Source organism: Pristis pectinata, chromosome 19, assembly GCF_009764475.1.
Source record: "Pristis pectinata isolate sPriPec2 chromosome 19, sPriPec2.1.pri, whole genome shotgun sequence".
Taxonomy (NCBI): Eukaryota; Metazoa; Chordata; class Chondrichthyes; order Rhinopristiformes; family Pristidae; genus Pristis; species Pristis pectinata.
Window position 1 is genome coordinate 10,164,444 of NC_067423.1, and position 15,450 is coordinate 10,179,893.

Here is a 15,450-nt window from a genome sequence, read left to right on the forward strand (position 1 = left end):
TGTTTATTGTGGGTTAAATGTAAGGTGGGACGCTGGGGATAATTCCCCTGTTCTAAAAATTGGTTTTATGGGATTTTCGGTCATCACTTGATGGAGGAGAAAGGAACCTCATTTTAACATCTGAAAGAGTCTTGAATAGACCAGAGAAAAGAACTGCAAAATATTCTGTGAATTTGAAGTATGCAAGTAAACCAAAATAAAAATGTTGTCAGTATCAAATTGCTCACAGTGTTTCAATACCAAAAAATGCAAAAAGACAGAAGTGGTTTTAAGTGAATTTCACACAAAAAAGCTGCAGGAGCCAAAGCGTTGAAGGGGGACTGGGAACAAAAAAATTCTAAAAGAGAAATTCTTAATAACAAAAACTAATTTCCATTGTTTATCAAGTGCTGTATTCACAAAACCAGACATGCCTATCATGCACTCTCCAAATGAAGTTAAATACAACTATTTGAGGGTTCAAAACAAGTGTCCATTGTTGATGGCATTTAACCTAAAGAGCTAAAAGAGACAAGATATATGACATACAACCATTACTGAAAACAGTACAAAATATCAGAAAACTAACACACACTGGTATGTCTGTGTTACAAAAAGAGCACAACATGGAGACAGCCAACCACAGATTCATTCAGCTTACTTTCATTCTGTAAATTAATGCAGCTGATCATCAGGAGGAAATTATAGGCTTCCCTTAAATAATAACACAGCAAACAATTATTGATTCAGAAAGGCTAACTTCTGTCTAATGAACCTCAGGTACATGTAACAGATATCACAACACTAATTAATGAGAGGCAGGATTCTATTGGTGGTCTGATCAACATTTATTCCTTAATTGTGTTCTCTGACCATTCATCTGTGCAGTGTGTGGGACTTGTGTGCAGATTGGCTACTGGAATTCCCTACACAACAAAATCCCTACACAAAGTAATTTTCTGTTTGAGAACCACTTTGGGATATCCTGAGGTCATGAAAAGTGATACTAAATTCAATTTCTTTTTCCAGTGAACCTGGTCTAAATGCTTACTGCACAATGTAAAGATGTCACTGCAAAAGACATAAACGAGCAGAGTAAACCTTATCTTTCTGCCTTTGTTAGTCAAATTTTGGGTGTTGAAGAACTGATTGCTTGAAGAATTTCATCAGTCACAAACTCTGGAACAAAGAGACATAGTGAATATTCATAATAGTAAATAACAAGAAGTAGATTTGAGAAGGATTTTGAAAGCTAGTGGAATGGGCAACCACATTGCCAATGAAATTTAATGCATATTGATACATTTTGTCTGGAAGAACAAGGAGAGAAAATATAGATGAATATAGCTATGTAGAATGTAGAAACCTGGATTTTATGAGCATCAATGTTTTGAAAAAGGCAATGCAGATTGATAAAATAGTTAATAAAATTTACAGGCTTCATAAACAGACATAAAGCAAAAAAGCAGGAAATTGTTGTGAACCTTTATAAATGGTCACAATCACTACAGTTCTGGTCACTGTTAAGGCCCTCGAGAAGGTGCATTGAAGATTTACAAGAATCATTCCAGGTGTTCAATCATTAACAGAACTTTACCAATTTCTGTAAACTTCCAAATTTCCTAAAGTGGTAAGTTATTGGTAGATGTTCAGCTGGTGCTCCAAAAATTTAAAGGATTTTACAACATTGCTTTCACCCATGGGAGAAGACAGGTATCTGATTAGTGAGGGGCAGGTGAGGATTTTCCACTGTCCAATTGCTACTTCATAATGTACAAGCTATAAAGTCAAGGAATGGCAGAGCAGCTCAGCTGAGTGGAATGTGCATCCTGTGCCACACAGGAAGTTGTGGACATCCATAGCGACGTAGTCAGTTACAAGTCCAGGAAGTGCCTCCAGCTGCAACAGCTTGAATTCTCAGTTTTGGAGCTTCAGCAGCAGCAACTGGAGACACAGTGGCATATCAATACAGCTGAGAACTTCCTGAATCATAAATTTGGAGAGGTGGTCATGCTGGAGCCCAGGTGTTGACAGGCACAGAGGGAATGGGTGACTGCCAGGCAGACAAGAGGGAGCAGTCAGGTAGTGCAGAGTTCCCTGAGTCCATCTCCTTCAGAAAATGATTTTCCCTTTTGGATATTGCAAAGGTGTTCATTCCTCAGGGGGTGCAGCCAGAGCCAGAAGTGTGGCACCACGAGTGGCTCAGCTGCACACGAGGATAGGAAGAAGAATGAGACAGCAATAGTCAGAGGAGGTTCAATAATTAGAGGGATAGACAAACATTTCTGTGGTGGGAGCCATGTCTCCAGGATGATGTGTTGTCTCATCTAGTTTAACAGCTTTTATTGGCAAAATGCTAGAGTCAATAAATCAAAGAGGAAATAGCTAATCGTGTAGGAAAGCTGAATATAACTAAACCTCGTCAACATGGTTTTATGAAAGGTAAATCATGTTTGAAAAATTTGCTTGATTTCTTTGAGGATATAACATGGACAGTTGATAGAGGGGAACCTGTAGGTGTAGTGTATTTAGATTTCCAAAAGGCATTTGACAAAGTGCCATTGAAGAGATTGATGCGTGTTAAAAACCCATGACATCTGAAGAAACGTGTTGGAATGGATTAAAAACTGGCTGTCTCAAAGAAAACAGTGAGTTGGAATAAATGGGTCCTTTTCAGGCTGGAAAGAGGTAACTCGTAGGGTACTACAGGAATCGGTCCTTGGCCTGCTCACTACTGACATTAATGATTTTGAGGAAGGAACAGTATGCAAGGTTTCCAAATTTGCCAATGATACAAAAAAAGGTGGAAGGGCATGTTATGATAACACCTTCTTCACCACCCTGTCTACCTGTGACACAACTTTAGCAAACTAAGTACTTGTACTCCTAAGTCCCTCTGTTCCACAACACTCCCTAGGGCCTGACCATTCACTGTATAACTATTCAGCAACACTGTGATTCTGCAACAGGATATAGTTAGATTGAGTTTGTGGGCAAAAGACTGGCAAATGGAGTTTAGTGTGGGGAAGTGTGAGGCCATGCACTTGGGTAAGAGAAATCAAAAGGCAGATTATTATATAAATGGAGAGAGGCTGAAAGTGTGCAAAATACAGAGGGATCTAGGTGTTGTAGTGCATGAATCACAAAAAGCTAGCACGCAGGTTCACAAGTAGTTAAGAAGGCAAATGGCATTTTGGCTTTCATTGAAAAAGGGTTGGAGTTTAAAAATAGGGAGGTTTTGGTATGATTGCATGGGATGTTAGTGAGGCCTCACCTGGAATACTGTGTACAGTTCTGGTCCCCTTACCTAAAGAAAGATAATAATAACGTTGGAGGCAGTGCAAAGGAGATTCACCAGGCTGATTCTTAGGGGGAGAGGGTTGTCCTACCAAGAGAAAATAAATAGTTTAGGCCTGTATTCCTTGGAGTTTCAAAGAATGAAGATGCAGTGCAGATGATAGCCTGGACTGAAGAAGGTTATCAAAAATTACAGGGGGATCTTGATCATCTATGTAAGTGGGCCGAGGATTGGCAAATGGCCTTGAATTCAGATAAGTGCAAAGTGTTGCATTTTGGGAATTCAAACCAGGGTAGGACTTATACAGTGAATGGTCAGGCCCTAGGGAGTGTTGTGGAACGGAGGGACCTAGGAGTACAAGTACTTAGTTCGCTAAAATCATGTCACAGGTAGACAGGGTGGTGAAGAAGGCATTTGGCACATTTGTCTTCACAGGAGCTGGGACATTATGTTGCAGTTGGACAAGACATTGGCGAGACCGCACTTGGATTAATGTGTACAGTTTTGGTTGCCCCTTTATAGAAAAGACATCATTAAACTGGAAAGGGTGCAGAGAAGATTTACAAGGATGTTGCCAGGACTTGAGGGACTGAGTTATAGGGAGAGGTTGGGCAGGTTAGAACTTTATTTCTTGAAACATAGGAGATTGAGGGGTATAAAATCATGAGGGGCATAGATAGGGTGAACGCACATAGTCTTTTTCCCAGTGACAGGGAACTAAAAACTAGAGGACATAGGTTTAAAATTAGAGGTGAAAGATTTAAAAGGGACCAGGGGAACTTCTTCATGCAGAGGGTGGTGCATTTATGGAATGAGCTGCCAGAGAAAGAGGTTGAGGCAGGTACAGAAACAACATTCAAAAGACATTTGGATAAGTATATGGATAGGAGGGGTTTAGAGGGATACAGGCAAAACACAGGCAAGTGAGACTAGCTTGGGACTAGCACCATGGGTGCCATAGACAAGTTGGGCCAAAGGGCTCATTTCTATGCCGTATTACTCTTGACTCTAATGAGGGATGACTTTATACGAACATACAAGATCCTAAAGGGAGATTGACATTGTAGACGTTGGGATGTGGGAGAGGCTTGAACAAGGAGGCATAACTACAAGGTAGGGGACCAGTCATTCAAAACTGAAGTATGTAGAAATTTCTTCTCGCAAAGGGTGGTGAATCTCTAGAATTGTCTGCCCTGGCAGATGGCAGAAGCTGAATTATTGGAAGTATTTACAGTGGACATGGATAAATATTTGATTCATCAAGGAATGAAGGGGTGTGGAGAAATGGCACAGAAGAGGAGTTGAGGCCAGAACAGATCAGCCATAATCACATTTAATGCCAGGGTAGGGTTGGTGGATATGATGGCCTACTCCTGCTCCTATTTTCTTGTGTTCTTTGGTGCTAGGGTTGTTAAACAGCTACAGAACATCTTGAAAAGGGAGTGTAGATAATGATAAGTCGCAGTCTATATCAGTAGAGTTTAGGGAGCTAATTTAAAAAGAGATTAAAAAACAGAACCACAAAGGTAGTAGTCTCCAGATTAGTACCAGGACAATGTGTTAGTGAGTACAGAAACAGGAAGATAAAGCAGTTGAATGAGTTGCTGGAGAGATGGTGGAGCTTTGGATTCCTGAAGAATTGGGATCATTTCTGGGGAAGATAGACCTTTACGAGCCAGTTTGGTTATACTTCCATGGGAATGTGACCAATATCCTCATCAAGGGGTTTGCAAGTGGTATTAGGGACTGTTAAACTAGTTTAGCATGGGTGGGAACCTTTATAAAAAACACTTGCGGGGCCTCAGCTGTTCAATTCTGGTCACCATATTTGAAAAGGATGTGAACATTTAAGAGAGGGTCCAGAAAAGATTCACAGGAATGGTTGCTGGGATGAGGATAGATTAGAGAGGCTGGGACTGTTTCCTTTGAAGAAAAGGTTGAGTGGAGATTTGACAGAATTAAATGAAATGATGAGGGATCTGGATAGAGTGATTGTGGAAGACTGTCCCCTTTGATAATGGGATCTAGGACTAGAAGTCACAGGTATAAAACAAAAAGGAACAGCATTAGAATGATGTGAGGAAAAACATTTTTTACGTGACATGTGGTTGAAATGTGGAATGCAGATGCAGTGAACTCAGATTCTATTGTGGCCTTAAAGAGGGAACTGGATAAATTTGTGTATCAATATATATTAATTTATTAATACATTAAGGACATCTTCAAGAGGCAGTGCCTCAAGAAGGCAGCATCCATCACAAAGGACCGTCACCATCAAGGACGTGCCCTCTTCTTGTTACTACCATCAGGGAGGAGGTACAGGAGCCTGAGGACCCACATTCAGCAATTCAGAAACAGCTACTTCCCCTCCGCCATCACATTGCTGAATGGTCCATGAACACTACCTTGTTATTCCTTTTTTTGCACTATTTATTTATTTTTGTGATCTTATAGTAATTTACGTCTTTGCACTGTACTGCTGCCGCAAAGCAACAAATTTCACGTCATTTAAGTCACTGATAATAATTCTGATTCAGATGGTAACTATTTCCTTATCTACACTATACTGGCATTACCAGCATGGAAATAAATGACACAAATGCAACATGGATTATTATCATTGAAAGATTTCAAACACTTTTGGTACCTGCTGTTATGAAGGACTAGTAAAAACCTATGGAGCAGGAACTCTCAGGGCATCACATGCCCAAGGGCCCTGAGATAGAAAAAAGGAATGAATTCTTGTTTACCAGGGTAAATATGTGATTAACAAGCACAATAGCTTAAAAGCATGAACAAAGACTCACTCATACTGTCAATTTAATGAAATCAAAATGAGGATCTGCTAATTTTGGATTAACAGTTTTCTGGAGAATTTCATTACAAACAACTTATTATCAATTCAGCAAAGGCTTGCTCATAGTAATAGCTGACATAGCAAAATCAGAGGACATTATGAATTTGTTATTGCCAAGGCTGCCTGAGATGAGCTGTACCAATGAGGATCTTGCCATACTATTTGAGGATATTTACTCATTTTGTGAACAGTGTAAAATAAGGAAGTAAATAACAAAAGACAGCAGTTCTGCTGGACTGTGAAAATTTTAAAACAAGAAGTTTATTCTGTTGAACAACAAAATTAGAAACATGATTGATCCAGGCTTGTAGTGACCTTCAGGAGAACCATGGTAAAATATAAGTAGTAATCCAGGAAGATATCAAGCAAGAATTAATCCAATTACTTTCTCACAGGATAGCTATTTAATTGCTTTTTATTCCAATTTGTGCTTCACAGATTAAGATTAAATATTAAATGGGAGGATAAGGCTATATGGCCCCTCGAGCCTGATCTGTGAGTCAGTCTGATCTTTGGCTCAATTCAATTTCTCCTCCTGATCCCCAGACCCCTTACTTTGTCTGTGGTTCAAAAATCTGCCTTGTCCTTAAATTATTTCTAAATTCACTCTTAAATGGGTGTCCCTTTGTCCTGAGATTGCCCTCTCATTCTACATTCTAGCACCAGGGAAATCATCTTCATGGCATTTAAATTGTTAAGCTGCCACAGAATCATATTTCACTAAGATCATCTCCCATTTTTCTGAACACTGTACAGTAGGGGCCTATTCTGCAAATGGAAGTTCTTGCTGGATCAAATGTTAATATTAAATCTGAGATTGATAGGTGTTCATCAAACAAGGAATTAAGGGATATGAGGCAAAGATGAGTATTTGGCGTTCAGCCACTGATCAGATATGGCAGAGCAGATTTAAAGGGCCAAATTGCCTAATCCCATTTTTTTAAAAACTTATTCACCAAACATTGCCTTTGCTGACAAGACCAGCATTTATTTCACAAACCATATTGCACAGAAAGCAAAAATTTACTGAGCCATTTTCAGACACCAGTTGAAAGTCAACAACTTTACTGTAGTCAAGATAGCATATTGTCTTCCCTGAACAACATATCGCAGAACAATACAGATGCTGGAAATCTGTAGATACTCTGCAGGCTAATCAACACCAATGATTTGATATTTCAGGTCAATGATCTGTCATCAGAACTGGTATCCAGCGTTAGTACTGGTACCAATAATCTGATAGTTTCATGATTACCATAAGTGATAATAAATTTTAACTTTATTTCAAAATTATTTATGCTCGAATTTAAATGTCTTAGGTGCCATAGGGGCTTTAAACTCATGTCTCCAGATCAATAATACAGGCCTCTGGATACTAGTTCAGTAATTTTACCACTATTCTGTCATTCTATCTCCACATTCTTACATTACTAGCTTTTTCAACATCTCAGAGGATCTATCCTGGGCTCAACTCGTTGATGCAATCACAAAGAAGGCATACCAGCGGCTCTACTTCATTAGGAGTTTGAGCAAATTTGGAATGTCACCAAAGGCTCTTATAAATTTCTATAGATGTACAGTGGAGAGCATCCTGACTGGCTGCATCACAGCCTGGTATGGAGCCTCCAATGCACAGGATCTCAAGAGGCTGCAGAGGATTAGCCAGCTCCATCACTGACACAACTCTCTTCACCATTGAGGACATCTTCAAGCAGCAGTGCCTAAAGGCGGTGGCATCTATCGTTAAGGACCCTCACCATCCAGGACACGCCCTCTCTTCATTACTATCATTGGGGAGGAGGTACAGGAGCCTGAAGACCCAAACTCAACGATTCAGGAACAACTTCTTCCCCTCCACCATCAAATTTCTGAACGATCCATGAACACTACCTATTCATTCCTTTATTTTTTGCACTATTTATTTATTTTTGTAATTTATAGATTTTATGTTTCTGCACAGTACTGCTGCCACAAAACAACAAATTTCACTTCATATGTCAGTGATAATAAACCAGATTCTGATTTGTGGAAAAAGTAATTGTGTTAATATTTTGAGTGTGTAAATTCTTTGAGAACCAGTAGATCTTACAGGTGAAGCAGAAGTGGTGAGAGAGAGGAATAATGCTTCAGTAGGGGCTTTAAACTCATGTCTTCAGATTAGAGAATGCCAGAAGTGTCAAAAGAAGAAATATGAGAAACGGGAGAGAACGAAGTGAAAGGTAAAAGGGAAAATGGACAAGTCAGTCGACAAATGACAGAGTGCTCCGGCAGCTTTCTGTTTTTGACTGGCATTGTTTCTCATCTTGTGAGCTGTGACCCAAAGGTGAGTCACCAGAACAGTGTGTGAAGAGCACACTCAAAAAAATAAACCGCACTGTTGCAGCTCATCATCAAATGGCTTCCAAGATGCTAGGCAAGACTCCGAGAAGGAGGTCAGATTGAACAGAACTGTGCATTAACATCAAAAGAATCCTAAATAAGTTACCTGTGAATGAAACAAGCCACCCAACAAAACAACCAGTATCTCCTGAAAAGCTAATACAAGTCTTTAAAAAATCAAAGCCAATTTCGCTTGTTTTAAGTGGACTTGGTGTCACTGTTATGCAAACTAATGGAGTTATTTAAACATGCAAGTACTGCCAAATAGTCAATTAAATGCAATATCACCACAACAGTTATGAGAAAAGAATGTTTTGGATAATGTCCAGTGAATGCTGTGTGTACTGATCACAAAGTCTTTAGTCCGTGAAGTAAACAAATTCTTAAATTGTCCTGTTCCACCCACAAGTAATAAGAGGACTCAAGAAGAAATGCAATCATAGATATGATTCTGCTTCTTGAAGTTGTGGTGCTCATTTGGTGAGGCCAAAATGGCATACATGGGCCACAATATGACGTGCACTGAACTACTGGCAAATAAAAAAACTAAAACAATCAAACATCTGTAGGCATCTGGAAACAAATCAATTCAGCTATAAAACCCCTTTGTATTATATGAAAGCAAATACTTAGAAACGTTGTAAAAAAAATAGATTTGTCATGTATGTACTATCCAGGAGTAAGTAAACACGTCTCTTGTTGCTCATGGCATTATGATGTAAAAACAATCATAATCTCGTAAAAGATTAAACTTCTACTGTTCACAAATGCACTTTTTTGCTGAGAAGGTGAACCACAAAAATATAAGAACAATGAAAAGATTAAACAAAGATGACAAAAAGCAAACAACTAATCATATAGAAAGGTATAGAAAGGATGTGGAAGCTTTAGAGAGGGTGCAGAGGAGATTTACCAGGATGTTGCCTGGATTGGAGAGCATGTCTTATGAGGATAGGTTGAGTGAGCTAGGGCTTTCCTCTTTGGAGAGAAGGAGGATGAGAGATGACTTGACAGAGGTGTACAAGATGACAAGAGGCATAGATTGAGTGGACAGTCAGAGACTTTTTCCCAGTGCGACAATGGCTAACACTAGGGGACATAATATTAAGGTGATTGGAGGAAGGTATAAGGGGGATGTCAGGGGTAAGTTTTTTACACAGAGAGTGGTGGGTGCGTGGAACGCACGGCTGACAGAGGTTGTGGGGGCAGATACGTTAGGGACATTTAAGAAACTCTTAGATAGACACATGAATGATAGAAAAATAGGGGGCTATGTGGGAGGGAAGGGTTAGATAGATCTTAGAGCAGGATAAAATGTCGGCACAACATTGTGGGCCGAAGGGCCTGTACTGTGCTGTAGTGTTCTATGTTCTATCTTTGTTCTGATTTGCAGGTAATGAATTCATACTTGTTTGCTGGTTTATGTATAAGTAAGATTGAATAGGTTACTTTTAAGAAAAGTTTTTCAACTTCTGAAACAGCAGATGATGTAATTGTTGCACATTATAAATGTAATTACTTTGATTACTTGGCTGGGATTGTACTGGCCTGATGTTACAAATGATAGGTAGGCATCAATAATGCAGCAGTCACTCCGAAAGCACACAATGTAACATGGAACTGTTGTTTTTGGCACAGGGTGGTGATATCTGCTGGTGACTGAGTTTCACAAAACGCTAAAAAGTGTCAAAATGGAGAATTCTATCGAAGTACAAGGAAGTTATCAAGTTTTGTCAGAAAATTAGCAGTGAGCATGCTGAAAAGTTTGTTGACTATCTGACATCCTGATTACATGAACTTAAAAGTATGCTGGAACCTTTATTTGAAGAGAAAGGTCTTACCAGAGCACTTCACCATCAATATTTGATTTGTTCATATTACTTATGTGGCATTGGTATTGGTATTGGTTTATTATTGTCACTTGTACCGAGGTACAGTGAAAAGTTTGTCTTACAAACCGATCATACAGGTCAATTCATTACACAGTGCAGTTACATTGAGTTAGTACAGAGTGCATTGATGTAGTACAGGTAAAAACAATAACAGTACAGAGTAAAGTGTCACAGCTACAGAGAAAGTGCAGTGCAATAAGGTGCAAGGTCACAACAAGGTAGATCGTGAGGTCATAGTCCATCTCATTGTATAAGGGAACCATTCAAGTCTTATCACAGTGGGGTAGAAGCTGTCCTTAAGTCTGGTGGTACGTGCCCTCAGGCTCCTGTAACTTCTACCCGATGGAAGAGAAGAGAGAATGTCCCAGGTGGGTGGGGTCTTTGATTATGCTGGCTGCTTCACCAAGACAACAAGAGGTAAAGACAGAGTCCAAGGAGGGGAGGCTGGTGTCTGTGATGCGCTGAGCTGTGTCCACAACGATTTCAATCTATTATTTCAGGGTAAAGAGCACAAATTATTAGTTGTTGAAAACAAAAGAAATTGGAAAGATTTGTTAGTTAAGAAGCACTGAAGTGAACAATCAGTAACTATTTAACCAAATTACTCAGAAGATTTTGCAATTCCTTTTCAGAGGAAGAACTCAAGGGTGAAGAATGGAAATGGGATCCATTTGGAATTATGTTGAGAAATGTGGAATTACCTGGGGATGAAGAATAGCAGCTGGTCAAGTTATCTTGTAGTCTTCAGAAAAATATACTGAAATGAGCCTTATAAAGGTCTGTTACAGTGCATCTTGAGAGTATCTTGTATTTGCTTGCTATTCTATGGGAGTTATTTTGCATTTTAGCACAATAAACATACAAAATTGGATTTTCTGCCTCGTCTTAACTGAAGAATAAAACAGGAACAGATTGGAAGTTTAGAATACAATGACAACTACACCAAACTTCGATAAACCTTTCCATTAGAAACAGGCTCAGATTTTCCATTAAAAGGATCCCAGAATTTATTATACAAGGCACAACTGAGTTGTTTCTGTTTACATTTTTTTGGTAGTATTTAAATCCATTGACCATTTTATGCTTTTTTTCAAATGGCACATCATTGGAGAGTAAATGGGGATTATATCTTGATTTCTGTTTTAACTGGAGTCAAAATATGTACGTTTTCTACTTAAAAGAATTTACTCAGTTGTGATTTACCATCAATATTTACAAATGGATCCTGAATCAAAATGATTGAGAACTGTTGTTCTAATATGGCTCAAAAACAAGAAAGCTTGCTCCTTCTGTCTCTGTAGGACAAAAAGGGTCAGAGATGGTACAAGTGAATGTGAGGGCAGGGTGCAAGTTAGTGGCAAAGGTGATGGAAATGACAGGCTGTGTATGAGTACAGGAGGTAGCACTGATGCAGTCATTGATGTAACAGAGAAACAGCTGGGGAGAGGAGGGCCAGAAAAGGCTTGGAACAAGGACTGTTCCACATAACCAACAAAAAGACAGGTGTAGCTGGAGACCATACGAGTGCCCCTGGCTATGCCTTTGATCTGTAGAAAGTGGGAGGAACTGAAAGAGAAGTTGTTGAGAGTAAGGACAAGTCCTGCCAAGCGGATGAGATTGTTAGTGGAGGGGAACTGTTTGGGGGTTTGTTCAAGAAAGAAACAGAGGGCCCTAAGACCTTCCTGATGGAGGACAGAGGTGCATAGAGACTGGAACATCCCTGGTAAAGATGAGCCGGTTAGAACCAAGGAATTGGAAGTTATCTAGAATTGGAGGGCATGAGAGGTGTCACTTTTGTCTTAAAATGGCACAGGTCATTCAGCCTGTAGGTCCATGTCAACTTCCAAGGCAGCAATCCAATTAGTCCCCTTATTTCCCTATGTCCCTGCAAACTATTGTTTGTCAAATATGCCGATCAATTCCCCTTTGATTTTTTTTGTCAGTACCTTGCAAAATATACTTTCAGTAGCCAATTAATCTACCAACATGTCTTTGGATTGTGGGAAGAAACCAGAGTACCCAGAGGAAACATGTAAACTTCACACAGCATCAGAGGTCAGGATTGAACCCTGGTCCCTGCAGCTTCACAGGAACTTCAATCCACAATCACCGTCTCAGACACGAGATATCAGCAGTGTATGGCAGCTTAAAACCAAATTTCATGCTTCTGATCAGAATCAAGTAGGCAACAATGCAAGTGTTTAAATGTGAATTCCTGGTAAAGAATCAGAATCAGGTTTATTATCCTGGATATATGTTGTGAAATTTGTTGTTTTGTGGCAGCAGTACAGTGCAAGATATAAAAATTACTTTAAGGTACCAAAAATAAATACTGTAAATAAACAGTGCAAAAGAGGAATAATGAGGTAGTGTTCATGGGTTCATGGACTGTTCAGAAGTCCAATGATGGAAGGGAAGAAGCTGTTCCTAAAACTTTGATTGTGGGTCTTTAGGCTTCTGTACCTCCTTCCCAATGGGAGTAATGAGAAGAGGGCATGTCCCAGACGATGAGGGTCCTAAATGATGGCTGACACCTTCTTGAGGCACTGCCTCTTGAAGCTATTCTCGATGGTGGGGAAGGTTGTGCCCATGATGGAGCTGACTGAGTCTACAACTCTGGTGAGGACTGGTGTGTGCTCTGTTGACTTTCTCTTCCTGAAGTCCACAATCAATTCCTTGGTCTTGCTGACGTTGAGTGCAAGGTTGTTGTTGCAACACCACTCAACCAGCTGATCTATCTCACTTGTGTATGGCTTCTTGTCGCCACCTGAGATTCTGCCAACAACAGTGGCGTCATTGACGAATTTATAGATGGTATCTGAGCTGTGCCTAGCCACACAGTCATGAGTGTAGAGAGTAGAGCAGTGGGCTAAGCACGCATCCTTGAGGTGCACCTGTTGATTGTCAGCAAGGACAAGATGTTATTACCGATCCGCATTGACTGTGGTCTCCCAATTAGGAAGTCAAGGATCCAGTTGCAGAGGGAGGTACAGAGGCCCAGGTTTTGAATCTTGTTGATTAGTACTGAGGGGATGATGGTGTTGAACACCGAGCTGTAATTGATAAACAGCAGCCTGAAGTATGTATTGCTGTTGTCAAGGCGCTCCAAAGCTGAGTGAAGAGCCAGTGAGATTGCAGCTGACCTGTTGTGGCAGTAGGCAAACTGCAGTGGGTCCAGGTCCTTGCTCAGGCAGGAGTTAATTCTTGCCATGACCAACCTCTCGAAGCACAGGTGGCAACAAAATCTGATGGGACAACTTCCAGTCAATTTTCACTGTCAAAAGTTTATTGATTAATAATCGTCACTCAACAACAATCATACATGGAATGGTGTCCCAAAGGGCAAGTTAATGCAATCATAAAGGCTGAAGAATACAATGGAATTAAAAAGGCAGGAAACAAGAATATGGTAAACAATTGCAATGACATAAAATAAAAGTCTCATTTGCTCATTGTATTGATCATTCTTTACTTTCTATTACTAGGTATTAACTCAAACCTCACCTGATAATCAGTTCCTGGTAAAGATAGGCATTTAAAGATCCAAGATGAGCCAAGAAGATTATCCTGCCCGTTGACACGAGATACTGCAGATGCTGGAATCTAGAGCCACACACAAAAAGCTGGGGGAACTCAGCGGGCCAGGCAGCATCTATGGAGGGCAATGGACAGTCGATATTTCGGGTCGAGACCCTTCATCTGGACTGGATCCGAAATGTCGGCTGTCCATTGCCCTCCACCGATGCAACCTGACCCACTGAGTTCTCACAACGTTATCCTACCTGCCAACCTATCACATTTCATGGTCTGAAACCATGTGACATTAAAGAGTACACAGTAACATTATGATAAAGTTACTGAATTAGCAGCTAAGGACCTGGACTATCACACCAGAGACACGTGCACATCTGCAATGACAACTTAAGAATTCAAAATTAGTTAAAAAATAAATCTGGAATGAAGCTAGTTTTAGTAATGGCGAGCATAAGTCTGCTGGATTGTCATAAAAATCCATCTAGTTTATTTGGATCCTTCAGGAAAGGAAATTACAACCTGCTTGGAATGCCAGTCACACCAGTATGTTTTACTTTTAATTAATTCTGAAATGGTTCATAAAATCACTTAGTCAGCATCAATTTGGGACAGGCAATGGGTGATAGGTACCAGCATACCAGTGGTGTCCACATCTACGAGTGAATAATTAAGAGCTTGGGACACCGCAAGGAAGGGTGCCCGGTAAATGCACATAATAACGTTAATAATTTAGGTTTATGTTTCACTTTGGTTGTGTCTAACATTATGTTTGAATTACTTTATGTATGCCATACACATACACATTTCTGACTATGCTTACCCTTGTTGCTAAATTTAAAGACTAAATATCATCCATACGAACTAAAATTGGAGTCAATATCCATAAATGAAGAAAATTATATTGTATTAAAAATATACAGGCTGTCCCTGAGTTACCAACACCCAACTTATAGAGACCCCCATGTATGAACAAACACCCATAGTATTATTAAATTCATAAGTCTGATGTACGTACACATATTCATTCCTACAAATGGCAGAACAAGTTTCCTCTTTCTCTCCACTTTTCATAATTGTTCTTTCTTATCAATCTTATGTGCTTTTGATGCCATTCATTAAAATACTGTGGAGCTATAATGATTTTTACATATTTCCCAACTTACAGATGAAATTTACTCACGGATATCTGAAAAATCAGAACCCATTCATTGTACAGGAAGAGCCTTTAGAAAGAGTTAAGAAAGTGATCAAGGCAAAAAAAAATGAATTTAGGAATTACACTTCTGGTTACCGTTGGTCAAGACAGCAACAGAAGTTCCTTACTCCACTTTAAATACTAAAACAGAGGCCTCAGATAAGAAGTTATCTGAAAGACATTACCTCCAACAGTGCAGAGCTTCATCACTACTATCTTATTAATGACGCAAGAGGTCATTCAGCCCATTGAGTCTATGCTAGCTCCCAGGGGGACAAATCCCATTAGCCCCTTATTTCCTTGTACCCCTGCAACT